Raw genomic sequence first — 27,623 nt, forward strand, 5'->3', positions numbered from 1 at the left:
CGGTATCTTGTATTGTGAACTATATCACAAACACGGTCTGTGGCTGTTTAATGTATTTTTATGCTCACTGCAGTTTATCAAATGAATAACAACGTTCGAGGTCCCGATAGTTTTTATATATCTACTGCTAGTACTGGTCGATAGCAGCTGGACGTAACTATATGATATTTCAAGGGACAAAAATGATTCTTTGTATATTATTACAAATGTTGACCATGTTCAGTTGTATGAAATTGAAAATAAATAGGGTTGTCTTCTAAATATCACAAGAACACAAGATAGAATGAGAACACAGAAATCATGAACCAGTTCACGAAACCATGAATAATATTTTATGATTTTGTGAACTATTTCACTATATGAATGATCTCAATACGTCGTGACTATTACAATAGGAATCATGAACTAGTTCACGAAAACATGAATAATCAATATATAGGGTAAGGTGGGGCAAATCCGACCTAGTAAATGGTTTTGGCTGTAAAATGCTCATTTTACATTGAGTCGTTTTATATACCAAATTAAAGGTTAGACTTCAGGGCAACCTTCTATGTATAGCATCTTATTCTTATCTTGGGAAAATTTTGAGTTACAAGCGTTTTGCAAAAAAGTTCATTTTGGCTGTTTTCAAAAATGGTGGGGTGAACCCGACCGCCTATGTATTTGGTTGATTTAGTACAGATATTACCAAATTTTAGGGTTTTTAATGATAAATCAACGAATGTTATGTTATTCAATTGTAACATGAATAAAATGGAATTCAATGTCAATCTTAGAATGTCAAAATCAAGAGCAGTAGTACGTAAAGATATTCCCATTTGCATCGGAGCAATTGCTCGACGAATACTATATTTATCACGTTTTTGTGTCGTTCGTTTGTAATTATGAGCCATTGTGCAAAAAAAAATAATAAATAATCATAATGAAAATATATTTCAATTTGATAAATGAATATTTTTTTAGAAAAAAAAAAACGGTCGGATTTACCCCACTATTTAGAGGTCGAATTTCCCCCACCGCGTCATTTTTTATTACGATGCAATTAAAAAAAATATGAAAAAAGTTGGACTGCATTCGTCTATGTACTTTGTAGGATTTTAATCAAAGAATTTAAATCCACTTTTATTTTTTATGCAACCACTATAACAATCATAAATATCCTGTAGTCAATGATTCACAAAAATCAAATCAAAAATTGTAAAAACAGACTTATTGTCGTTGAAGCATCTCAATGTAGACTAATAAAATAATGTCATGCCACAATTACGATCATTTTCGATGCTCTATACGACAACATTGACATTAGCGTGTTTGTGTGTTATTGGTTGGAAATTAACTGTCCACCAGATGGCGCTTCGGAACAAATTGTGTTTTCTCCTATTTTGTTGAAAATCGTAGCAACGCACGATGGGTATTAGCTAGTACCTTATTATTTTGTGCACTATTTCACGGACACTCATGGTCAGTCGTGACTGTTGTACTAAGAATAATGAACCAGTTCACGTATCCATGAATAATATTTTATGATATTGTAAACTATTCCACGAGCACGGATATTGAATCGTGGCCAATACATTAAGATTTATGAATTGGTTCACAAGGATTGAAGGAGTCCATGAATAATATTCAGAGTTTCGTGAAATAGTTTACGAGAAAATATCCAGATTACTTTGATTTTGTGTACAAATTCACAGCCACGAAAACCAGATCATGGACAAGATGTAGTAAATCATGAAGTACACGTCGCCGAGTCGAACTCTGAACGATGTTCCGAATGTATGAATAAAATCGCGAGTCAACTTTTGGTTAATGAACAATATCTTGAAGTTATCGATTTGGTTATGACTTGGCGGATATCGTGACTGAAGAACACTAAACAAGAACAAATATTTTCACATTGGGCTACAAATGGAGTGAAATATTTCTAACCATTGGTAACTGAAGGCTTCTGTGTCATATTTGGTTACAATACCTTCGGGAAGCCATCGTGCATTTTAAGGTCTCTCCGTAGTTCTTTTGAAATACCTGTTCCATAACAGTTCGAACTATGCATTTTTGTGAAATAATGGTCAGGTTTAGATGAATGACAATGTTCAGTAGAATATTAGTACATCATTCGAGTTATGTTTTCGGAAGAACATTTCAGTTCCACTTATGACCGTATAGAGAGCGCCAACACTATGTTTTCAAGGAAGCGAGGTAGCATATGGACATGTTCAGAAGAAATACGGTAAAATATCTGTTCTACATCTTTGTAGAAAACTCCTAATTTCAATCTCTCGCCCCTTTATGTGGTAATATGTGGAACTAAAATTTTCTAAATAGAGCATGACTCGTATTTTATACTATTATTCTTCTTAATATACTCATGAGCTAAACCCAACCATTATTTAACATAAATTCATAGTTCATGGGAATCTAGTACTGATACACTGTCTTGCGCTGCTAGGCGCTATGCAAAACTGACTTAGGCATCACTTCATTAAAAGCTCAATAACTTTTTCTGACAAAGTCGGATTGACGTCTTCAACAAAGTTGTAGCAAATTAAATTATCTTACTTATTTTATCTTCACTTGCAGTGATAATACGATGCAAACAGTGACACCTAGCGGCGAAAATGAGAGCCTAAATTGTCGAAAAATCCTAAACAAACTTCAGCCACATTGAACCGGTAGCTAGAGCTGTCCGATTTGTTTCAAATTTAGAGCAGACACTCCTGGTGGGACTAGTAACCGACTAAGGGGTTTGCCAACGGGGGTAATTTTTTTCTGGTCACTCCATCCTATAGTGACGATAATGTCGTTGGCATAACTCGATACTTCGAATCCCAGACCTTTCAGATATTTGAGAAGGTCGTCCACTATCGAGGACCGTAGAAGGGGTGACAGCATGTTGCCTTGAAGGCAGCTTCTAATGGATGGCATTATTATGTTATCGCTTCTAAACGACGCTGTCACAGGAAGGTAACAAGCATTTCATTCAGGATTGATTCAAAGGGAGTGTCGAAGGATCACTCAGTGTCGACGAAGACCGAAACGTTTCTAGCAAGATGATGCAACGTCGTAAAAATTGATTCCCCAGATTAATGAGCAAACTCTTTATTATTCAGTGCCGACCTGCAAACAGATTCAATCCTTTAATGAAGAGTTCAATATCATTTCCATACTTTCCAGTAGCAAAGACAGAAGGCTGATTGATTTGTACGTTTTAGCCTGAACAACGTTACGTACGTTACGCTCAATCTGAAGATCCGAACCAGATGTGGTAAAGGAATTTCCAACCCTGTTTGGATAAATGCCGAAAATATTCCATTAAATACCGAGAATTTGAAAGAATTTAATGCCTAACTGGTCCCTTAAAGTTTGAATTTTGCCGTCATGTATTTCAATGACGGGGGTCGATGCGTATTTCAATTCGTTGACATACTGAGACTAGGGGAAGTGAGGACTACAAACCTTCCGCCCTTGGATTTTTAGTGGTTTTGATGTACACGGTTAAAGCCGCCTTGTGCAGTACCGTCTTCATGCATGAGACCCCGGAGTTTTGGAGGACTCATACTGCGAATGAAAACTGTATTCGACACACCCAATTATTTGTGCATTTTTAGCACGTGGGTAAAAAAGCAGAACTTTGAATTGAAAATAATTTATAGTGCAATGTTATTTTGACCGGGGCAAAAAATATCAAAATGCCCGTTACCGATGGATCGGTGCAGCGCAGCTCGGAATCGCGTATTGATCCGTATCCTATGCGATCAAGAGGTTTAAGGACCATCATCCAATCAAGCGGAATGATAGTGGCGGCTGGAAGCGCGGCACAACAAGGCCAGGGTGGTATTGTACCAATTCAGGTGGCAATTCAACATTTCGCTTCAAGTTTCTAGAATTTCAGAAAGGACTGGACCGTAGGTTCAAACAGCACACAGTGGCTAATAATCATGTAAGGAACCTGTACAGTAATTAGAAGAAAAAACTGTCTAAATTAACTGAAAAATATGTGTCTGGCAAGCGATTTGCGGATGTGCTAAAATGATAAAGATCTTCATCACATCTTGAATCGTCAACGGACCAATCTACGATAGAAAATTCCTCCGAAAGCAACTTATGCTGTTTTAAAGGTATGCCGAAGGCTTGAAACTGTTACGGCCAGATCTACCATCTTCCACTATTCCTGGATCATGTCAAGGACCATTCACAAATTACATGACGCAAAAAATGCCCAAAATTGACTCCCGCCTGCCCCATGCAACAAATTGTCTCAATTTTCTCTCGCTGTTATGTAACGAATTCCTTGATTTTTTTTCTTCAGTAAAACATGTCACGTAACGTTCTAGCTTACTCCCATCCCTAATATTTCATATCACCTCCCCCTAAAAGAGTTACGTAATTTATGGTGGTAGAGAACCAGCATAGTACTTGTACTAAAAAAGGTTAACCTTCTAAACTTTTCAGAAAATGGCCCTATCATGATATGTAAAGCCGTCTTAAAAACAAACGTTCAAAAAATAGCAAAACTTTTTAAAATTCCCAATATGAATTAAAGAAAGTTTTCTTTAATGTTTTCAAACAACTGCTACCATAGCCCCAAATCTGATAAAAGGAGTAAAGGGCAAATTTCGGGATTTTAGGTTGGGAATGAAGGTCGATATCAAAACATAATTAGATAGTTGCGTTTAATTTCACAATAGTTATACGCGTAGTTTCCGAACGCAACGCGTAGAACGACTAGAATGCGTCAAATAATTAAACCGTGCTTCGCACTTGGGAGTGGCGGTCATCGTGTGTCCGCGAGCCCTCCGTTTAAAGCAGGCAGCTTAGACGTACGGTGGAAAAGTCTAGGATCTAGGATATGCCTGAACAGTCACGACAAGTGACTGATAAGGGTTTCTTATATATTCTTCTAGATCAGTCGATCGGGCAGATGTTTGTCCTTTACGACCATAAAGAATCGTTGATCTTACAGTGAACTGGATACACGTGCAAGTGGCTAACCCGCAATAGCAGTGGTCAAATTTCACGTTGAGGAGTGTCTGATTCGGACCGTGAGATGATCGAGAAACTTCGTGGTAACTTCGTACTGAAGAATGCTAGTGTCGCAACCTCAATAGCTTTAGTAGATTCTCAGGAGGAAAAGTTAGCGAGATGGATCCTGTAGGAGACAACTCGGCGAACAGAATCGGGGATCGCTTACGAATCTGGGTTTTTATGGAACACCGATAACCCAAACTTTCCCAATAGTTTCCTATTTCGAGTAAGGGACAACATTCGGAATAACCAGCTCGCCTGTTGCAGCCCAGTTCGTGAAGAATTTTAATGCCTAGAACTGCACCCGAGAGTCCCCACGAGCTTCAGCCGCTCTTCTGAACAAGCATTACGTGGACAGTTTCAGGGCTACTGTAGAGCCAGTCGGTGGAAGAGACGTACTTTCGGTAAAAGTAGCTGACGACGAAGTTGGAAAACATTTTTATGCGAAGCAGGAAGAATGATCAACTCCACGCCGCTTACGTTCATACCACGGGAATTGGCTGACAAAGAAGCGATGAGGTCCAACCACTTCGCAACTCAACCGGCATCAAGATTCTTTCGACGGAGCGTATGGATCACACCGCAACCCGTCTTAGCGGCTGGAAGTTAACCCAACACGTCACGAACTGGTTTTGGGTGAGGTGGCTGAAGGAGTATCTACCGGGAATCACCCGGAGAAGCAAATGGTGCCAGGAGACTAATTACCTGAAAATTAACGATCTTGTGTTGGTAGCTGGCGGAACGCCGAGGAACCAGTGGAGTCTAGGACGGATTGAAAATGTATTTCCGGGCCGGGATGGCCTAGTTCGACAGGCGCTGGCATGGAACCTGCAAAGACCATCCACAAGACGACCAGTTCAAGCTGCTCTGAATTATCAGTTAGGTTCACGGATGGGGGAATGTTATGACGAGATCTCCTATTCAACGAGTGATACTCGAAGCGGCGCTTAAGCTTCCACTAAAGGGACGTGTCGATTGTCATTCGGCCGCGGAAGAAAGTCAATCGTTACATAAACGTCATCGATCGAAAAGTGCAAATTTTATTCTTTTTTTCTCAGACTAGGTGGAATTGATCTAGAAGTGCTTCCCATGTTCTACTATGTACGTATTTCTAAATGCATCTTTACCTAAAACGGCAAACCTATGCATCCCTAAGAATCAGCGACGTATGCATTCTGAAGTTCTCAGCGATGACGTACAGCACAAACTATTTGGAACACAGCGTAATACATAGCAGGTCCCCGATGCCATACCATCGTCATTACAGGTCGTGTCGAAAACATGGCCTTAGCATTCCAACATTATTAATCCTGCGAAAATGATAGGCTTAATATCCACAGCACCGAAAACCACAGACAGCACCGCAAAAGAAAAGCTCAATCGAACGAGTCCAATCATTCGAATCGTTCGCCATTGAAACGAGGTGGTAATCGGCACTAATTTTCCCGCGTGCGGTTCGAAAGGGTCGGTCCGGAGGTTAAAACGTTTACCTCCGCGCAGGCAAGCAACACGGAGGCACCCACGTCGTTCAGCAAACTGACCGACCGCTTGGGACCATCCTTCGGTTGCGTGATGGCGTTCGTAAGTCTGCGGTGGGAAGATCACTCGTGGTAAACCGGAGGGATTATAATATCATTTAAAAATAAAACACAGTGACGAGCTTGGTAGATATCGAAAAAATGTTGCTAATTTGCTCTTTGGTTTCGAGGGCGTCAGGAGCGGTGTGGTGCGGTGCGGTGCGATGCGATAAGGAATAGCGTTCGGCTTTTTAGGAGTGTTAATGAAAATGACATTTTTCCGTCGACTCGATAACGCGCTGCCGCGGTCGGATTGCCGCCGCCACAGGACAAGCGAGTGTATTGTTTTGGAACCTGTTCGGCTAGTCTCGACCGATGCTGAACAAACAAAGTGATTGCACGGAAAAGTGTTTCGATCTGACAGGAGCAATTAAAGAGACACTGAAAAGCGACTGGATTGCAAACGCCAGCCAAGGATAATAACTACTGTACTGTTACTGTGTATAGAGTTGAAAGCGGGAGTGCAAGACGAACTTGCCGGCACTCACTAGACGGCCTTTTCTTTGATGAATGGGCTGTCGGCGAACTGATAAAGCGTAATTGATAATCCAGTTGCGACTGGAGCAACAGGTGTTGACCATATGCCGTCCGGTGGAGAACAGGAAACCAAAGAATCGGGATTGGTTCGGGTGCCCTTGATGCTGGATGAATGGAGACAAATTGGTTAACTTGGGTGCGTTAAGGTTGTTGAAAGTATGGCATTCCTAGGTAGATCGTACGATGGTTTTTTCTCATTCATGTTAAAATCAGTTTCATAGCAATCATACAGTTGAAATTTTACTACGTTTTACATTGATTTTGTAGGTTATGAATCTTTAGTGTTTTGTAAGTCAGAGCTCCGTAGTCCGAAGAACCGAAGCTTTGGCAGAAGAAAGAAGTCGGAAGAGAAGAGAAAAGGGAAAGTTATCACTAACTGAAGATTGAAAAACCGATACCTAACCTAGATTATTGAACAATCATCAATTCAAGCATAACATACATTAATCAAAATTTGAAACATTCCAATAAAATCTTCGACACAATAACTTACAAAGGGCACATTGCGGCTTGACAATGTTGGCCAATAGCTGAAGGAGATATGTAAAACTGAAAAATGTATCCAATTCATTTTTTGAAAATTTTCAAACATAATTAATAAGGTGGGAAATGCTTTTCAAACGGTCTGTTTGAAACAAGGCATTAGAAAAAGCAAATGAAATTACAAACTGTTCAATCCTCATCATTTGGTATAAATGTTTTTCAAATCTAGAACAATTGGTTAAACCTAGTTGCAATTTGCGACAAGTCAAAGTCATCAGTAATGCTTATTCAATACCACGTACCAGTACCCAGTACATTGTCATTTTATGAGTGTCAAATTCAACATCATAATCAGAAATAACCCTGAGTGTTCATTTTCACATTTTCATTCTTTTCCACATTTGACGATTATCAACTATTAGTAGTATTTCTAATGCTAGATGTAAAATCTGTATTTTGGTTTCTAGTTGGGACCACGGTGCACAGAAGAGTATTCGTATTTGCTCCACGAAAGAAGATCCGGTAATGAATGGAAACCAGTGTAATAAGATGTGCTAAGCAGTTTTCATATGGAATTATATTGTAATTATGTTTGTATGCCTCTTAAAGTGCGGTTCCAACTTTCGGTAACAGTGCCCGAATTATTCGAAAGCGTCGTTTCGAGCAAAAGAGACCGTTTTGTTGCGCGTGATTCGTGTTCCGTCTATTTCGTTCAAAACGTTGTATCTTTTACAATATTTGGAATAAACAGATATAATCTGAAAGTAGACTAATTGTTTAAAAAACTTAAAAAGCAATCAATTATAAAATCGCGTAAATAAATTATATGAAACTGAATAATACATCGTTTCGTAAAAGGCCTATTAAACACAAAATGGCAGAAAGTGGCAGCCATTTTACTCTTGATTCACTTACTGGAACTGATATATCAAATTATATTGAAATTTGAGGTGAAAAATGGTGAGAACATAAATAAATATCACTTTATAATACCAACATATTAAGGAAATATTGTGCTCGATTATAACTGTCAAATTTATTGTAATATGTGATTAATTTCGATTTTCGAATATACATACCAATGGATTCAGCAGATACTTTAGGACTAGGCGATAGATAATACTGGTTCTTAGATAAATAAGAGTAAATATCTTGACTTTTTTGACGAGAATTCATCGCTTTTATTTTATTCTAATTCTGACAGCTCATTCTGGTTGTAAATGAAATAAATAAATCAAACAGGGCTTCCAAATTGTGTAGTAGCTATCCAGGAAACCAGTCATGTTGGTATAGAAGCTACTGCACGAGTTTGGAGTTTTCGCTTTTGGGCAGCTTTATGGGTCAAATACTCCTTTGTGCGGTGGTTCATACAGGGTGTTACGATCAAAAATTGGTCAACTTCAACATGATGCGTTTTTTTCATCGTGACTTAAGGAATCTGCGCACCCCTCATTTTAAGGATGTATGTGTGTAGTAAGGGTGGGCGAAAATTGATTTTTTCGCAAATTGTCGGAACGAAACGAAGCGAAATTTTTCGCAAACTTTCGCTTAAATTCGAAAATTTCGTTTAAATTCGCAAATTTCGCCAAAATTTTGCGAATTGTTTATGCCTGTTTCGCAAAGTTTGCGAAACTTTTCGAAATTTATCATAAGTCAAATAATTTTAGAGCTTTGTAACTGTTTCTTGATTAAATGGATTTTACACAAAAATGATAACGATTTATCTATTGAAAAATGAAACGATGCATCAAGAGTTATTCTCATTAGCCGACTTACGATGACTGCACAGATTCCGATAACTGATCGATGCAGCAGTTTACCTGATATGTCACCCGCATGGTGCACTAATGAGAAATGGATTCATTTTATACAATTCCATCGCAGAGAAAAGTCGTTCATTTCGAGCGTTAACGGCTTATTCAAAGGTAATTGAGATATCTGCTCCAGATGAACTAATTTACAAATTTTGGGGTAAGCTAAGCTAAGAAATATTGTTTTCTAAATTGACTTTCCAGGTGAAATCGAGATTTTTTCGAAAAGCTGTGGGTAGTCTTTGCATTTATTCGTCAATATTTCGTAAAAAAAATCCGATGAAATAGACTCACAGTTCGAAAGGTACTACCCTTTCCAAAAATGTGAAACGCGGGTAAGTCAAAAATAAATGTATAAACGTTTCACGCGATTAAATAGTAAAAAGTTTAATTTTTGACCATTATTTTTTTTATTTCGACTTTGGTCACCTTACATGCGATTAACATATCTATCTATCTATCTATCTATCTATATATATATATATATATATATATATATATATATATATATATATATATATATATATATATATATATATATATATATATATATATATATATATATATATATATATATATATATATATATATATATATATATATATATATATATATATATATATATATATATATATATATATATATATATATATATATATATATATATATATATATATATATATATATATATAAAAGTCAAAGTTTGTATGTATATGATTTATAGACTCCCAAACGGCTTAACCGATTTCCGTAAAAATTTAAACACAGTAGGTGTTTGTTATGGGGCGTGTTTGTGTGCTATTAGATGAAGATTATATGCCCGCCAGATGGCGCTTTGGAACAAATTGTGTTTTCCACCTATTTCGTTGAAAATCGCAGCAACGCGCGATGGATATTAGCTAGTATTTTATATTTTTGGGGAAGGGAACAACATCCTTTGAACAGTTTATTGATTGTATTGATCGGGAAATTTTCACACGAGAAATTGACCAATAACTAAAGGAAGAATGAAATTGCATATCACGAAATAATTTTTTTTATGCTCAGTGACCTAAATGAGCCTAGAAAAGACTAGAATAATGAATGATACATATTTGCTGTTTTCGGAAAAGATGTGTCCACATAGTGAAATAATTTTTCGGAAGCCTCTATTTCTAAATCTCGTTGTGACTGTAATAGAAGTTCCAGTAAAAATTTTACACAAAATGCTCTTCAAATCTATTCTTTTTATCCTAAGAAATTTCATTTTGGGCATTTGGAGTTATAATGAGCGGAAAAGGTAGATTATTTCTAATCTTACAATTATTACCCGATAATGAATACTTGTTCCGTCATTAAATTAATTTTCGTCAGGTAGACGAGCATAAGTTTGAAATAAATAAATCATGAGCCTCAAAGAAGGCTTAGATCTGGGCAGGCATAGCTTAGTTGGCCGTATAAGCAGCTCACCTGTGCTCGTGTCTCATCCCCACACATAAGGTTAGAAATTTTTCTAACCCGCAAAATGGTATGGAATGAGTATGGTTAAAACTTCTATAATCGACGTTCGAAATTCGCTAGAAAGCAAGCTATATTAGTTATAATTTTCTTTTGCTAGATTGCTTCTGTGGTCCAGTATGTCTTGAGCTAACTAGAAAAATAATTTCGCTAATAATGTATATGGCTTTCCTGACTATTTTTACAAATATGCAGTCACACATTTTTGAAAAATGTGTTTAATCTCCGATGACTTATCATGAGTTACACATATTTTTTCATAATTGGACACCTTCTACTATAAAAAAAGTATTTAAAATAATTAACTTTTCTTGCATCAAAAGATTTTTGAAAAAGTTCGCAATTGTTCGCAAATGTTTTCGTCAATATAAAATTTCGTGTTGCGAACAACATTTAGTAATGAAATTTCGTTTCGTTTCGTATCATTGAGAGAATAAGGAAGAGTTATTCGTTTCGTTTCGTACCGCATAGACCAGAATCGCGTTTCTCCCACTCTCAGTGTGTAGTATCATGCCTACTGCTTAATTATGACATTTGCTCTTCAGTGGTGATAATGGCAATTGAAAGAGGAGCAACAGAGCAAAATGTGGTCAAATTAATGGCCTAAAATTCGGCTTAGGCAAGGGGGTTGATGAAAACTGTTGATTTTTCGAAAATGCTAAAATTTAATAAAAGATCAGAAACATAAGTAGCCTAACAGATGCAATTCCAATCTACAAACAAGTAGAATCAATACGGAACTGCTGTCGAACCTCCATAGATTATTCTTCTGAAAAATATTTTAATAAAGTCGCTTTTAGAGTGGAATTGTTTAAAAACTTTCCCAACGGTCAAAATCACATAATGTTGAAACCATCAACTTTGAAGGTTTTATAACTTCGCAGAAGTATTCCAACATAAGAAAAGCTTAACTTTTGATAACTTTTGATATAATAATTTTAGTGATAAATTCTCCTAGAAGTAAGAATTGACTAAAAATAGTAAGCGACTTGGTGTTTTTAGCAAAGTTGTTGTCAACGTCATTTTAAATAACTTCGTTGTAAATATGAGGGCTACATGAGTGCAGCATATCGAGATATATAACGATGTTTAGGAAGTTTTCTTATAGCCAGATCTCTTCTATATAATTTTTATTGTACACATCAGAGGCTCATATCTTGAATAGAATGTGAATTTTATTGTTTATAAACAGCAGAAAAACTTATCAAATACAGTAATATCAGAATAACTTGTTTTATAGGTTTTATTTCACATATAGTCTAATATATTTCGATACTCTAAATATACGGAGTAGAGAAGAATGGGGTTTAACAGGTATAGGAATGGGGGTACAATAGGTATAGGGCATTATCTTTGATATGTTATTGCAGAAGTCGCTCGTGTAGCATGAATTAGATACATGCTAGCTAACATCGTTGACGACTGTCATTTCGGCTGTTACCGTGGCCCGATCAGAATGAAGTAACAAGATTATAACAGAACACAATTTTTGTAACACATTGTGTTATAAATTAGGTCTCGTTAGTAGTTAAAATAACAAAAATTTATAACAAGTAACAACGCGAGATGTAATTTTGAAACATTTCTGTTATGTGTTTCTGATCGGGGGATCAGCGGTATTAGTTACAGTTTATATTTTTGCGTGTTGTTCTGCGAAAACGCATTATTTTTCGCCTTCAATACAGTACATTTAATCAATGTAAAAAATGTCAAGTAAGGTTTTCCTTGCGTAAAAATGAATGATGAACGTTTGTGTCGGTTTTTCGATAATTTTGTTTTTGAAAAAAATGTGGACATCAACATTAAACATATGCTTGGGTGCACGATAGGTCAGCCGTTTGGGGACACTATAGACCACTACTGTAATATAAATTTGAATTATATTGACAAGAAAATGATGCGTAATTTTGTGCGAAATACGCCAAAATGAAGTGAAGAAAACACAAAGAACGCAATTGCATCTGTTCAAGATGGCGCCAGTATTCGATCAGCCTCTAAACAATTCAAGGTTCCGTTCGAAACATTACGTGCTCGTGTGCTCGCTAATCAATGAAAGCGCATCGGATATTTTACGTGAGTTAACAATATAACTATTTAAGGTATTATTGAAGTAGATAATCGAAAAAACATGATGAAAAAGAGAAGGAAAAGGAATCCAAAAAAATACTCCGAAGCGAAAACGTTATCCTTGCACAGCTTAGCTACCACGTGAGCCGGAGTGCACAACTTCAACTCCGTACTCTAGCGACGACGAGGACAAATCATTCGCAAGTACAACGCCAGACGCAGCTGCAGAAAAAAACTGCTGCTATGTCTAACTAGTGCTAATTTGGATACTAGTTTAGATACATCGTCTAACTAGTCTAACCCAGTTGGTGCTAGTTACTGGCGAGATGAATTCGAAGCAAATTAAAATGGAACTTGAATTAAGTTAGGTTTTGTGCCCTTAATGCGCAAATTGAATTAATCCAATTTTCCCTTTTGGGAATTAATGTTGCATAATGAAAAAAGATGTTTTTTCAACATTTTCTTCCGCGGTTTCATGATTTTTCACATTCTTTGTTATTTCCTCCTTTTCTTATCTGAATAACGTCATTTATTATTCTTGTTTTAAATTTTTAAATAATCTGCAGTATTCATACTCTTCAAATAACAGTTAAACTCCTGATTTTCTAGGCGTGGGCATTGTTTTATTTAACCCCGAGTATAGTGATCCATCGTACCCCCAGATTTTTTTTTAAAGAATTTTAAAAACATCGAAAAAACTACCCTCGCGTTATTGGGTTTATCTCAAAAAAAAATTTAGACGGGCATAAAATCATTATTACCAAAACGTTGTCAGATGTATAACCTTTTCACAGAGTGCTTGTTTGTCAAAATCAGTGCAAAAATACTATTGCACGAGCTCGACAAAGAAAACTTTCCTACTTAACCCCACTATACTCTATTCATGTTTTCAAGAAAGTTGTTTGCAATAGCATTTTAGAGAACTTTGCTGAAGACATTAACTAAATTTTTCCATAACTACTAAATTCTCTATTCTACAAGGAGGATTACCTACCAAAATTATTTTATCCGAATATGTGCTGTTGAAGGTTGTAAAATTCGTGAACGATGCTAAACATCCAAATTTTAGAATGGATGTGATAGTGAACGTATAAAAAATCCTAGCATTTTTTTTTGGACTTTTTTCACTATTAAAGCTCACAACTTGAAAACTACTACTATTATTTGCAACTTTATTATGCCGTTTAATTCAGTACTCAAATATACACCATTAATAGCCACCAACTTGGAATATTTTGAAATTTTTAATTAATACGAATTGTGCTTTGATTGTAGATATTTTAACCCTAAGGTAACACGCCTCTTTTCGGGATAGAACAATCTCTTTGGAAAAATTTCTAATCATATGTACGGGGATAGGAATCGAACCTAGATGAGCTGCGCACAAGGCAATCAAGATTTACCAACTACGCTACGCTCGCCCCACACATCATAAAATTGCTAATACAACAAAAATAAAATGCTCATAAAAACCTACCCTGACATGTTAGAAACAAACGAAAAACGTCATTTTTCATCATTTTCCATCTTTTCCATCTATTCTCTTTATTAATCATATTAAATTCTTGGCTCAACTTTTCGCATTCTCAATAAAAAAATACATTTTCAGCAAATATTTAAATGTATGCAATTTTTCGGTGAGCAAGTATATGTTTTATAGACAATTTCAACATATTCAAAATTAGCTTCCCTTTCGAAAAAATGTCCCTAATTCATATTTCGGAACATCTTTTCAAAAAAATCCACGGCTCCATTAAGCTTCCGATATGAGCCGTGTCAAATAAATGAAATAAAAAAAAAACTTTTCAAAAAGGAGCTCATAATAATTCAGGCAATTATTTTATTTGACATTGATGTAATTTGATAGCAATAGGATCTCGACTAAGAGATCACTTGCAAGAACCCACCCCCTTAATTTTTCAAACGTCCTCATGATGCCTAAAACAATCAGTTCTCAATGTAGTGATCAGACAACATGCTTTTAAAATTATTTTGTATCCCCCCCTCTGACTACGCCACTGCACGAAACGAAGGTAACAAAAACGACAAAAAGCATGGCCAGCTGTTTCACTCGAAATACCAACATCTCCATCCGAGATATGGCAAGCATGTTGGGAGTGTCGTCTACATTGAGCTAAAAATTAGGCGGACTGTCGACTTACAAGCAGTCTTTCCAAATGAACATCGAACACCATGTTCGCTCTAGTTCTGTGTTCATCCTATACCATCATCTCGTGTGCAAACTCGAACGCGCTAATGCGTACCAAAACACGAGCACATGTTCGTCTGCACAACCGACCCTCATGTACGTACCCGGTGTTCGTACACACAGGTTCTTGATACTAGTTTTCTCTTTCTCTCATCCATCATCACTAGCATTGACTCATTCTGTTTTGTGTGTGCCTTTCTTATGTACGCACACGGTGTACGTACACGGTGTTTAAACCTAAGTTTGCACATCGTTCGCTTGGGTTCGGTGTTCGATGCGAACCTGTACACAAAGGCAAAGCATGTTTGAGGTTGAACGCGTGCACGAAGTTTTGTATACGGGTGCAAATTTGTCGATGTTCATGAGAAGACTGCTTACAAGAAGGTGGTGGTACATGCTGACGAAGTTTGATTGTATGGTACAGGATAACGCAACCTACGTCAAGGCAGACTTTAAACAGCTTCCTGAACAGGGATATTATAGGCAGTTGTTGAAGCTCGAAAAAAAATCTCGTGTGGCAAGCCATTTGTTCCTGTGGCTTGAAAAGCGACATCGGGACAAATGGACCATAGATCAGAAAATTTATAAGCGGGAGTGCCTGGAAAAACGTCAGTTGCCTCTTGAGGAAAAATGCCTGTATTAATAAAACTTGCAAAAGAAACTTGATAAATTTTTAAACCACCAGGTTCACCAATTTGCACATATTATCGTTTGACCAATTTTTGATCGTAACACTCTTTAAATGTTAGACTCGTATGATTCTACTGGTCATGGTAGAAGATGAGAATCATGCTATTATGAAACTTCCCATCGAATACATTGCATTGATGATAAAAATTCCTTCTCGACTTCGACTAACCTAACCAGAAAGCTATGCCTGATGGTCACTCCACGACCAATCGATAGCGCATCCGCGGAGAGATTGTGCTCTAAGAAAAGAAAAGATTCGGAAGAAAGAGTATCCCTGAATCTGTTGAATACACGGTCGCATTACGGTCCGAATGCAATTGGTTCGAATGTCAAAATAATCTCATTCCAGAAAAAAATTCCATCATGAACCATTTACCGCAGGTATGTAACCAAAGGAGGCTAGTCCCTATCCCGATAATTTTCAGGAAAAAATAAGAATTAGTCACTGGTCAAAAAACTAATTTGATGAAAAACTTTTATTGTTTTTCGAAAGTTGTCCTACTGTAGCTATAGAGCTAGGGTGTCGGCAGGGATCCCCGTGAGAGTCACTCACTACAATTTCAGACGAGGCAGGAAATATCAACCACAAAAACACTGCTTAAGGCCAATATCAGTGGGCTGTTGATCTGAATGTGATATGCATTGTACGGTTCAGATATGTGCGGGGATAAGGACTTCACGATCGCGTATATCATCGCGGAGGGCTCGAGCGTTTATACTTCGCGTGTATAAATTCGGGTTTATAACCGTGTTAATTCGTATATTTGCGTGTGTTCTTGGATGAATCCGATGCTTAATTTTCGGTGTACGGTTCACATGCTAGAAGAGAGTGAGTTCTTCTATATCACTACAGTTCCCAGTCATGTCACCATGGAATGTGTTGTCTAGTGAATATGAGTATCATTTTTTATTGGTCCCAGTGAAGGCATGAACTTAGGTTGCTAGGTCCGAGAGTAGCGACTTCCGGAAGTAACCGATTCATGATCACGCGAACATGGGCGTTTGTAGGCTTATTGATGATACCGCCTGTTCACTTAGTCACCGAGGTGTTATCCTGTTTGCGAGATCGCGAGCGTATGTGTGCATGGGTGGTCGCGAAGGGCCCGAGCATTTGTATGTTAACGTGTTTGTCGCTTGCGCTAGTGTGTACGTAACTTCGCGTGCATAAATTAGTTTTTATAATCGTGTGGCCAGTCGCATACTCGCTTGAAATTTTGAAGGATCACGCGGACCCTGAATCAGATGCATAATTTTTATTGTGTAGTACACAAGTTAGAAAGGAGTAAGCTCCCCCATATCACTAGAGTTCCCAGTCATTTCGCCATTGAGCGTGTTGTCTGGTGAGTATGAGCGTCATTTTTTGATTGGTTCAACTGAAGGCATGGTCCTAGGCTGCTAGGACCGAGGGTAGAGACTTCCGGCCGTGACCGATTCATGATAGCGCGAGCAATGGGTTAATACTTAAGACCTATAAATTTATAGGTGCTAAAACGCCCACGTAATTACCGGGGAGTTTTAATGTTGGTGAGATCATGGGCGTAAGCATGTGGATTGCAATTGCATGCTCGCGTTTGTGATCGGTTTGTATTGTCGTGAAGGCCGCGAGCGTTTGTGCGTTTGGAATGGGAGAGATTATGAGTGTATTTGCCATTTTCGCCAATAACATCGATTTTTGTTTCGAGTTTCTCGGAAATAATATAATATTTGTACGGTGCAGGGCAACGTCGCAGTTGAAATATTTTATAGCTATCTTCAAAAACTACCGAGTCTTGTTAACACAATTTGGCGTTTATACGATTTAATGAACAAAAATGAGTGTTCGGATTTTGAATCATCAAAAAATAGTGTCAGTAATTTGCTGCCAGTTCTTATGCTAGATCCGCAGCTAATGGGCGTCTTAAAAGTGGATGGAATTTTGCAGGATTCGTCGAAATGTTGATCCCTTTTCCCCCCACCGCCGCGAAAAGCATTTTAATTTAACAATGCGTGCGATGTCGGAGAAATAAACAAACACGTTAAAAATTGGCATACAGTTAATTCTACCTTATGTCCACATTCCCTTTCAATTAAGGCAACACCATCGATTGACAAACCGTAAATGGGACCGCCTTCTGGAATATTGATTGAGATGTTCTGCCATCAACGAAAACTTATTCTACACAGACCTCACTCAAATGCTATTATTCTGCTAAGCTCCAGCTGTTTAATACCACAAAAGAACTTTATCGAGCGCCAGCCGAGTGGTCGTAAACCCCTAAATATGCACAATTCAACTCATCGGAATTAAGGCGATTGATCATAAAATCGAGCAAATGACTCGCATCCCAGCGGCTTAGCGATCGGAGTGGGGTATCTCCGATTGTAAAACACTAAGTGGTTTCAGTGTATGATATGACAGAACTGGGAACTTGATTCTACCAAATCCATTATCCGGCGTAATTTGGACGGGATGGACGGCAGTAGGTACACATGCAAGAGCGCACGATGTCTTTAATTGTGGGTTGATCATAAAACTACAACCATTTACTACGTGATAATCATATCGATGACGCTTTTAGGTCATCGAATAACTAGGGGACCAGACACATTCTCGTGAGCACGAACGCACGCACGCGAGCTGAACTAGACGGACGTTGTGTGGAATGTTTATGTCTGCTTTGGTTTGTCTTATCTTTGTGGTCATTTTCTTTGTTTTCAGATCTAGGGAATGATTGAATGAAAAGCGGGAATTGGTGAAAGATATCATTTCAAAAAATTTGGGAGAACTGTTCGACTTACTCATAAGAATATTTTGAATATTAATGATAGAGACGTTGGTGAGCAACTCGAAAAAAAATCCCCACAACAGCGGCACAGTTTAACCATTGTATAAACAAGCCATAAATCCTGAAATGCTAAATACTTTAACGATCCCAACTGGCCACAATGTGTCGTAATTCACACTAAAACTTAAAACTAACTGCCTTCGCCTGTCTGTCACAACTGTGCAAATTTGTTAACAGCTCTATCACTCTCCATATATCTTTTCAGGATCTTTGACCGCCAGATTGTCGCCGAAAGTGCGACAGTGCAGCGGACGCAGAACAATAAACCCGGCGCGTCAACGCCGGCCGCCGAACTGACCGTTCACTGGACCGATCAGGGAGAGCCACTGCCTGCCGCCAACGTGATTGCGTGATCCTTCATCCATCTCCCCGCCCCCCTACCGACGACGCAAAACACTGGCCACGAGCCACTCAACATCCGTAAGCCGTAGCTCTATGGAGCAACCAGGGCTAAGACATGCCCCACTCCTCTCTCACACGAAAGTAGTTTCGCGAAAAAATGTGACATAGAACAAAAAAACAGCGGTTGTGGTTCGTGCAAGAAGAATTCCTCGAGTGCCTGTTTGTTTTGCTTAATTGTTGTTTATCTACACTCTTGATTTTTTAGCTCTGGTGTTTAATTAAGAATTATCGTTCTATATTTGGAAAGCGCGCTAAAAAAACGCATAAGGAATATACAACCGATAGTACGTTCGAAGCCAGACAGAAGAAGCCCCGTGCGAAGGTCTCGCATAAAAAGTGCAGTGCAGTGCAGTGGCGTTTTTCCGTTCCATTGTTTAAACGAGCAAAATAGTGTGCCCAGGATAAATCTAGTGGCCATTGATGTTCGGCCGATCCATCGCCCAGGACTGGTCAATAACTAAACATTTGGTTTGAGCTGATCAGAGCTGCCTGGTGTCTAGTATTGATGTGAGAAGCATTCGAAGCAGCCTACGAAAACCTATGCGTGGAATCAACCATTGAAGGTAAGTTTGTTATTTTAATTGATTTTTCATTTACGTTCTATCATTTGGAACCTCATTTGGTCCATAGCCTTATTGAATCTGTTTTGGGGAAATTAAGGTTCAATGTCACCATGTCATATATGTAGGTTCTTTTCTAATTATTAAAAATTATTGACGTTCAAGAGAATCGACGATTCAACAGCTGGCCGCAATAATTAGCTTCTCGGTAAACCGGTCTTTATGTACATTCTCGCGAACAAGAACTTTGTCCGTCTCATTCAATCACCTGGCGCCGACTAATTTTTGTAGAGAAATCTGCAGTGAACCTATATTTATAATAACACAACATTTGAATGTTCTGCTGATACCTCATATTATTATTGACTCTGCTGGGAAATTTTGGTTTTGTTGCATGGAACGAATATTGCCGGAAAACGGGGATTAAGCAAAACTTCAGATCGCTAAAGATTATCCCCGAAAAGCTGCAACTGATGCCACCCAATATGTTAAACAATGCTTGCAGTTCTATCTGAGTTCTCGAACTATTCGACATCGTCTCTGTGAAGCAAAATCGAATGCCTGACAACCATCAAAGAAAGGCTAAATCCAAGCGTCCAATTGTGGCCGTTTCACTTCCAAAGCTGGTCATTGTAGACCCGGGGCTGGGTGCGGATCCGGAGTCTTTTCTAGGTCTGGGCTTAAATCAGGATCAGCTATCTTTGAACAGAAGGCAACAGCTGAATTATATGCATCGTAACGATTTCAATGTTGAACTTCTTTCTATAGATTTTGATGTTTTCTTTAAAACATAGCTAGTACTTGTTGTCCAAAAACTAAATTTTATATGTTCATAAATGCACAATGTACGAGTCATTACTAAGTCTCATTATGCCTACTTTCGGACTGAGAGTTGTTGAGGTCGAGTTGCCTTATACTGCTCGATCTCATCGTTCATAATCACACTAAGACAACTTACGTTACCTACGAGCATCAGGTAACATCATATTTTAAAATATTAATTTTATCATTATTAGTTTCGATCCAAACACTTGAAGTTTACAAGTTTTACAAATAAAGTTCTCAAGGCGGTAATCACTGGGATGTTGATTCTGGCTGTCCTAGTGTTTTCAACCCCCTACGAGCAGGGATGCAATAAACATTTGCAACAATTGTTATGATTTACTAATAAAAATGGAAACATTGTACAGTGGGTAATAATACACCAAAGACAGATTTTTGCTGAAAAGGCTAGATAAAGAGTGTGTTTTATTACTATTATTTACAACGACCGCACATCACGATTTCATGCTTGTCTTGCCCCAATTCCCTCTATCGTTTATGTTTATATTCAAGATTGAATATATTAATTAGAAGAAATCCTAATAGGCCTAATAAAGTCAGAATTTAAAAGTAAGTATATTAAAAATTCCAGGAAATCGATTGAAGATAGTTAGAACGACCGCATGAAACGTATGTACCCGGTTTATCCCAATTCTTCCCTTAATTGAAATTTGAAGTTCAACATTTCGGACAAGGCTGAGTGAGGCTAACCAAAAACAGTTCTCTTATGTAAAAAATCCAGGTAATTGACTGAAGCTACCCAATAATTTTTCTTCACACAGTGTTCCTTTGAACCTTAACCTAGCTCTAGTGCTCGGAAAGAGGCTTAACGTGGCTGACTGAAGGTAATATCTTTTATGTAAAAAATTAAGAGAATCGAATGGTCTGAATGGTCACATGAAACGTGTGAACCCATTTCACCCTCATTATTTCCCTAATACAAGTTTGCACTTAAAATGACTCTTAACCTCTGAATCAAGCTGAATGTGGCTGACAAAAAGTAGGTTTACTTATGTTATTTTCACGCGAGCGAGTTTTTTTATTTGCACATAAAAAACAAATTTTCAGAAATTTTTGACGATTCAGCTTTTGATATGCCGTTCGAAATATTTGGTAACGATGAGGTTGAGGTGAAATGGGAAAGACTATTTTGTGCGATTATTGTAACTATCGGTAATTGATTCCTTGGTATTCTGTATAAAAGAACTTCTACTTTGAATTGTCCGCAATTAGCCTTCTTCCGAGATTCTCAACTACAAACTTGAATTGTGGGGAGAATAAGAGTAGAAAGGACGTTCCGTGCGGACTATCTGCAATCGATTTCCTAGACCTTTTAACATAATAATTAAGACTTTTGATCAGCAGTATTCAGCCATCAACCGAAAGTTCTGTGAACAATTGGAATAAAACGGAATAAAATGTTTCTTGTGATCAATCCTTCTACGCTCTATAGAATCTTTGGACTTTTTATATAAGAAACATTAATTTCCCGGATTCAGGTTGTTTCTAAGTTTTACAGTCAGAATCGAAAACATACACGGACAAAAAGAGGAATCGAAGCAAAATTGATTGCCCAGACATTTATGCATAAGAATTGGCAACAATATAAATTTCAAAAATAAAAATTACAATTTATGAAAAACAAAATGAGCCGAAAATTGTTACTGGCGTCTATCCCGGGTGCACTGATTTCCCCTTCGCGTGTATATTTTTGGGCGGCGAAGAAGCATGGTCCGCTTTGCCATCTGTTGCTTGTTGACCTTCTCCCTCGCTCGTGTTTGCATCCATGTCGTTGTCGCTAGAGCAGCTTTAGTTTTCACTGCGAGATGTTTGGTCCTTTTTATTTTTTCGAGTAACCCTGGTATAGCCGTCTTCTTTTTATTTGTTACTTCCTTAGGGTTCCCTGTTAGCTATTGGTTTAGGGATGCCGTAGAATATAGTTTGTCTGGCTGTCTGTAGTGTATCAGCATCTGCCCAAGGTATGTGCTTAGCGCTCTATAGATGTAGTTTACAACTTGAGATGATCTGCTCTCGAAAGTCAAGTAAGAAGGTATGTTTTGGTTGAGCCGCATGCGCACCACCCGAACACCGCCAAGAATGTCAGGGAGAAAGTTTCTCCAAGTGTCGTTTGTGATGGATTCAACTTCTCCTTACTTCGATTTGAATCTATTAATATAATCTGCGCTAGTATACGGTGAAAAATCGTGTAGGTGAATTTCCGCCAAATCAAGGTCCACGGAGATCTTATTTTTGACGTTATCAAATTTTACGTAGTGTTGCATGTTGTTCTTCGCTACGAAGTTTTCTGCCTCTGTTAAAACGTTCAACATTCTTAGTCCTACTTGCCTCGTATGATGTAGTTGTATGTCTGACACTTCTGTAGGCCACCTTCCACCTCACGTAATGGGCGAAATTTATTTTGTGATTAACTCATTTCAGTCGCAGTTGACGGCAACGGGATTTGGTGTTCTATCGTTTAGCGGAGTGGCGTGGGTAATATTTTTTTTATTTGCCTGATATTCCCAAGCGGTGCATTTTCTGACTTCTGATCTGCACGAGATGAGGAAGCAGAGTGCCGGCTCAATATTGATTGAAGAATAATAGAGATACATGCGTAAAAAAAATGATGAATATTGATGGAAAGACCCAATGTTCTAGAATCCCAACTTCTTGTATTCTGACCTAGGTCTTAATGGTTCCGTTTGATTTCTGATATTATTTCACATTAAAAAACTGCAAATGTATGTTTCGCAGCATAGTATGTTTCATAGCATAGAGCAGAAATGTTATTAAAAATATTGGATTTAAGTGACAAAATACTCCAAAGCCCTAGCTTCCCATATCTTTCAAAAAATAAACATATTTATATTCAAAGGTATAAATTATAATATTCCCAGCGCTACTTCAAAAGTTATAGCATTTGGTGTATTTTTGCCTTATATTTGCTCGTAGTAGCAATGGTAAAAACTTCAATCAAAATAAGCAGCGTTCATAAATGGCCAGGGAATCAGAAAAAAGATGCAATACACTGATATGCAACCCAAGAGTGAATCTTGTGCTTTATCCAACTAATCAGCAGTGATCAAACTTGTATCTGGACCAACGAAATCAGTCGCAGCGCCTAGACTAGCCAACTCGTTCACCAATTGATTTCCAACAATTTGGGAATTACTGGGTAGATAATGTTTCCGCACATCAACGTCTGTAGAGCTGACGGATTTTTATGACTAGGAAAACTGTTCGGTGCACGGTGCAGTAAGAACTCGCGATCACTTAGATAAATTCTGTAGGTTTATTCAGTAGAACTAGGCACTTATTATAAGGCCAAACTGTTCAATATAAAATGTAGCACTGTTCTGTATGTAATTCATTTTCTTCTATATTATGACTTGTAGTTTGATAAGGTTTGTTACAAGTTGATACTGACCAACTATGAATAAGGACTATTCTGATTGTAAATTGTACTATATATAGGTAGCTGCAACTTTTAGATGAACACAACTGTTTTGTTCAGGAAGTGAGAATCTTCTAGAAAACTGACTGCAGTATAAGCGGTGAACGCAACAAACTATTCCGTAACGCCTAAGCTCGTTGGTTCATTATGCGATACCTAACTGTCATGTACGACAGTGAAGTCTCACTACCTCGTATGAATCCAATTCCAAGACTGGCGCAAACATACCGCCCGCCTTGAAAGACGGATCTTTCAATAGACCCTGAGATGTACTTATGTACTATTCAGTCCTACACTAAGACATGCTGCTAATAACTTCACTTCTTATTTGCTAATATTAGTGGTTATGAGTCTGCTGCTGTTGAAGATATCACCCTTCGCTGTTGCTGTTTAGTCCTTTGGCTGTAAACTGGGTTGCTATGATGTTATCATTTAACCTTTGGGTCCAGAGAAAGTTTGCCGCATAAGCTGCTTCCCATGCATTGCGATTCGTGAGAGTGTCCGCATGGTGTCGTGTTGCTTGATGATCGGTGGTGTACCATGGGCGTCGAGGACGGGAGACTTGAATTCGACTCCGTCAACTGCTATGCAGCCGGCGTCGATAAAATAAGACCTGAACGACTCCGCTGGTCCCACCACTCCTGATCCTGATTCTGTTACTGTTTCCATGTTACGAATGTAGAGCCTTGTCCATCTGGTAAACGGTGTGCTGCTCTACTTCCTTTGACCTCCTCCACCCCTCGTGATGATTATAGTTGCAGTTATCTGGTAGTCTGATGATTTCATGATGTGACCATTGCTGTGTTAAATAATCTGCTGATATGTCGCCAGCCCGTTGTAGTAGTGCCTGTGAGGGAAAGTGGATACATTTCTGATGCATTTACGATAACAGGAATACTTAACTTGGGTTAGCGTTGAGGTGGGAGTTCTGATCACTTCAATCAGAACCATGTCACCTCCGCTTGCTTTGCTGCTGGAACCTCGAAGCCACTTCAGATATGTGGCCATCTGCGGACAACCGTTGTGAAGGATGTATGCTGATAAACGGTTCATCATCATCAATGGTGTATGATGGAGGGGTGGAGTGGCGCTGTTCGGGTACAGGTGATCTGCCACATGAGTTGTTGACAATGTGTTGTTTCCGAGGACTCGGCGGCCTGTGTGGACGGGTTGATCTGATGGGACGACAGATGCTTCGTGTCATTCAGCGGGCCTGTGCTGCTGGCAGACTGACGTTAATTTCGACAATTCAGCGGCTAGTGCCGCCGACTGGTTGATAACGTATTCAACGATGACGATGTACACTGGAACATAGAAGAGGGTGCTCCGCGTCGCCCTTGGCACCGGGCTTTGGATTGCCTCGTCCGTTGTGCTGACTGCATGTCTGGAGTGAGGGCCGGATTCTGTCCGGCGGTGTATTTTGCTACTGTTGGGATGATTCTGCTCCTCGCGAATAGTGGCCCTATAGCCTTCGCGATCGCTGCTTGGCGATGATGATGTATTGTGAATATCTTCCATCCAGTACGCTTCTCGTAGTGACCTTGTTGAACTGATTTGCTTGCGAACCATGTCTGAGTTGTATCTGTTGACCCTTGCGAGCTAAGTTGCTGGTAACTTCACGACGAAACTGTGCGCTGTGTATCAGTGTAGCCTACGAATTGAACTGTATCCTCATCTAGTGAATAGACTGAGGTGCTACCTGATTTGTCTCCGCTGCTGCGAAGAATTGTCTCCCAAAGATGGGCAGACAGACGAGCAATCTCTCCCGCGATCGTCCGAAAAGAGATTGTGCTTGTTACGTTACAAGCTCGAATGACCTTCTGTCGCGCACCGCAGAATGGTCATTGCCATTCAGCTGAATGGACCTTAATGTTGTCCCCGAGTACCGTAGGGGTGCCTGACTGGTTGTATGCAGGCCTGGATATTGTCATGAAGCTGCAACAAACGTTAACGAAGTTGTAAGGTCGTTACCGTTCCCGGGTCACTCAAAGTGAAATGATGATTCCGAAAAGAAACGTTGATTCAATCTTTCAGTAGGTCTAATCAGTAGGTTTGCCAGCGACTTGGAACAGAACAGTAGCGATAACTAACCGCACACACTGAGACATTACCTTTTCATGGTCTGATTGGACTAACACGGATGGCTTCCTCTTCCTTCTCTTCCGATATGAATTTGTGTATATTAAATTTTCACGAATTATAGAACATCTGAGAAAATTTCACTTCATTTACTCATGCTTGGTTTAGTTGATTATTTCGAAGCGGATTGTTTACAGCACAGCAGAGCTCAGGTTGAAAGGATGAAAAGTTAACCAATAGTTCATAAATGTATTTAATAACAAAGTAAATAATGGCTCCTTGCCAAATGAGAAAAAAACAAACAATGTAATGATGGTTGTATAGATACTGTACTGTAATTACACCTGGACCGCTAGGTGCAGTAAGTTGTGATGCATTCTGTTGCATCGAAGACAACGGGATCCTTGCTGACAATTTGCAGTACATACTGTGATCCTGGCTGAAACAGTTGCAGCACAGTTCCATGCGCTGCACAAACTCGAAACGTTTCCCTGGCGTCTGTTGAGCTGTCGGATTTTTATCCGCACATCAACGTCTTTAGAGCTGTCGGATTTTTATGACTAGGAAAACTGTTCGGTGCACGGTGCAGTAAGAACTCGCGATCACTTAGATAAATTCTGTGGGTTTATTCAGTAGAACTAGGCACTTATTATAAGGCCAAACTGTTCAATATAAAACGTAGCACTGTTCTGTATGTAATTCATTTTCTTCTATATTATGACTTGTAGTTTGATAAGGTTTGTTACAAGTTGATACTGACCAACTATGAATAAGGACTATTCTGATTGTAAATTGTACTATATATAGGTAGCTGCAACTTTTAGATGAACACAACTGTTTTGTTCAGGAAGTGAGAATCTTCTAGAAAACTGACTGCAGTATAAGCGGTGAACGCAACAAACTGTTCCGTAACGCCTAAGTTCGTTGGTTCATTATGCGATACCTAACTGTCATGTACTACAGTGAAGTCTCACTACCTCGTATGAATCCAATTCCAAGACTGGCGCAAACAGATGATATTTCTGCAATTATTAATTTCAATCTCGAATCGGCCGAACAGCAAACAAATTTCCTTGTTGAAGTGCTGAATCGCAAAGATTTCCTCTTGAAACACGGTACAGTATCCACTAAGCGAATGGGATTGGTCTAATATCATTTCACGACAATAGACACCAGTATTATTGTTTCAGAAACACACACACTGGTTTAATGTTCATGAGTGTCTCTGGAGCAGCAGACATTTCCTTCTCTCACCGTACTAGGTATTTGTATGCCAATGTATGGTCTAACAATTCTTGTATTAGATCCAACGAATGTATTTGGGGTTGAGTTCCCATGATTTCTCGAAAGATTGTCAACATTTACCGAAGGCAATGTAAGCTCTCTTTATTCTAAAAACGATGTGACCTGATAAACTGAGTTTTGGGATGAGCTCAACATATCTCGCGTGTTTTTTGAGAAGGGCCAATAAGCATGCTGTCAAAATTCACTTTGAGAAGTAATTCTGGACAAACCATCAATCGCGAATTATAACTCACAGCAACAGACGCAAGAGAAATTTTTTTTTCTTTCATAAAATGTTAAC

At 38.5% G+C, this 27,623-nt stretch overlaps 1 protein-coding gene across 7 annotated transcripts in view; it reads left to right on the forward strand.

Annotated features, from left to right (window-relative positions):
* LOC131685859 (inverted formin-2) overlaps positions 1-27,623 on the forward strand; it is a 231,775-nt gene that overhangs the window by 14,555 nt on the left and 189,597 nt on the right. For 4 of the 7 annotated variants that reach the window (XM_058969866.1, XM_058969863.1, XM_058969869.1 and 1 more), the window contains exon 2: positions 18,927-19,686. The gene's annotated coding sequence lies outside the window, so the exon portion shown is untranslated. The remainder of the gene's footprint in view (positions 1-18,926; positions 19,687-27,623) is intronic. The other 3 variants (XM_058969865.1, XM_058969867.1, XM_058969868.1) reach the window with 3 other exon arrangements.

This window comes from Topomyia yanbarensis, chromosome 2 (genome assembly GCF_030247195.1).
Source record: "Topomyia yanbarensis strain Yona2022 chromosome 2, ASM3024719v1, whole genome shotgun sequence".
Taxonomy (NCBI): Eukaryota; Metazoa; Arthropoda; class Insecta; order Diptera; family Culicidae; genus Topomyia; species Topomyia yanbarensis.